The following is a 2,026-nucleotide window of genomic DNA, read 5'->3' on the forward strand; positions in this document are numbered from 1 at the left end:
CTTAGGTTAGTTTCAGTGTTACTTGGTAGGCCACCTTGTGGTCGTTCAGAAATCAACTTAGCAAGCTGTCCTATTTGAGCTTTGATCCCTTGAATCGATGCTTGTTGATTCTTAAGCGCTGTTTCAGTATTCTGAAAATGAGTTTCTGACACCGAGTTGAATTTTGTGAGCATCTCTCCAAGGTACGGTTTCTTCTCTTGTTGGTAAGGTGGTTGTTGAAAATCTGGAGGATGTTGTGGCCTTTGATTTCTTTGACCACCCCACGAGAAATTGGGATGGTTCCTCCAACCTGCATTATAAGTGTTACTATACGGGTTATTTTGAGGTCTAGAGTTATTACCCATATAATGGACTTGTTCCTCCTCGGTGCTAGGGTTGAAGGATGGATAATCTGTGTCGTGTATTCCTCCTCCATTTGAATCACACCTCATCACTGGATGTACCTGAGTAGAACCATACAAACCATCAATCTTTTTATTTAAAAGTTCTACCTGGTTAGATAGCATAGTGACCGCGTCAAGGTTGAAAACACCAGCTACTTTTGTCGGCTTTGTTCTCATAACTTTCCACTGATAGTTATTCTATGACATCTCTTCAATAAATTTGTAAGCCTCTTCAGGTGTTTTATTGTTTAAAGTTCCACCGGCCGCTGCATCGATCAGTTGACTTGTTAAGGGGTTTACACCGTTGTAAAAAGTCCGAAACTGCAACCATAGAGGTAACCCATGGTAAGGGAGCCTTCTTAATAGGTCCTTGTATCTCTCCCATCCGTCATAAAGAGTTTCTAAATCCATCTGCACAAAAGAAGAGATATCATTTCTTAGTTTAGCTGTTTTAGCTAGCGGGAAATATTTAAGCAAAAATTTTTTGGTCATTTGTTCCCAAGTAGTGATTGACCCTCGTGGTAACGAGTTTAATCACTGTTTAGCTTTGTTCATCAATGAGAATGGAAACAACCGAAGGCGAATAGCATCGTCAGAAATGCCATTGATTTTTAAGGTGTTGCAGAATTCTATAAAATTTGCTAAATGAGTGTTTAGATCCTCGTCCTGCAAACCATCAAGCTGAACAAACTGTTGTATCATTTGAATAGTGTTAGGTTTCAGTTCAAAATTATTTTCGGTAACAGCAGGCCTAACTATACTCGATTCAGTTCCCGTTAAAGTAGGTTTAGCATAATCATACATAGTACGAGTAGCAGGATTCTGATCTACTGGATTTGCAGCAACCGTAGGAGGTAGTAGATTATTTTGATTTTTAGTCATCTCCTCAATTGTGGTATGAATCTCGTCCTCTTGCCCTTCCTCTATGTATTGTAGACTTCGCCTTATTTCTCTTTGGTTTCTATGAGCTGTGTTTTCAATCTCACTGTCGAAAAGTAGAAGTCCTGACGGGTTTCTTCTAGTCATAAACTATAAAAAACTGCCAGAAGTAAATAAAAGAAAATTTAGTAATTTAAGGAAAATTAAAAATAGAATTAAATTGCAATAAAAATAAAAATGGCTAAAGTAATAAAAATTAAGCATTCCTAATATTTTAGTCCCCAGAAACGGTGCCAAAAACTTGATGGTCGTGAAACTAACTAAAAATTTGACTTAAGGCAAGCGCACCTATTGAACAGTAGTATAGTTATGGTGAGACCAGAAATATCATATCCATGAGGACTAAAAGTACTAGTAATTACTATCTTTTTATTATCTAGCCTAAAAATCAAGAGAATGTTTTATTTAAAACTAATTATCAAATTAACTAAGATTACGACAGAGATTAAAGTTGAAAGATACTTTTTAAAAAATCGATAGAGAAGACAATACCCAAGGAAGAATCCACCTAGACCTCACTTATTACCTTTGAGTTAGACAATTTATTCACTTGACTTAATCCATAGAAATCCCTTATTTATGTTAATATCTCTCTCGAGATTAAAAACAACTAACTCTAGGTTGATTAATTGAAATCTCTTTCTAATTAAAACCCCTATTATCGCATTAACTCGATCTATGGATTCCCTTATTAGATTTGACTC

At 36.1% G+C, this 2,026-nt stretch overlaps 1 non-coding gene across 1 annotated transcript; it reads left to right on the plus strand.

The window, feature by feature from the left end:
- The first annotated feature begins 720 nt into the window (after positions 1-720).
- On the plus strand, positions 721-827 carry LOC121209017 (small nucleolar RNA R71). The gene has a single exon (XR_005904135.1). It is a non-coding gene; the product is annotated as a small nucleolar RNA R71 (small nucleolar RNA).
- Positions 828-2,026: the final 1,199 nt, after the last annotated feature.

This window comes from Gossypium hirsutum, chromosome A10 (assembly GCF_007990345.1).
Source record: "Gossypium hirsutum isolate 1008001.06 chromosome A10, Gossypium_hirsutum_v2.1, whole genome shotgun sequence".
NCBI classification, from domain to species: domain Eukaryota; kingdom Viridiplantae; phylum Streptophyta; class Magnoliopsida; order Malvales; family Malvaceae; genus Gossypium; species Gossypium hirsutum.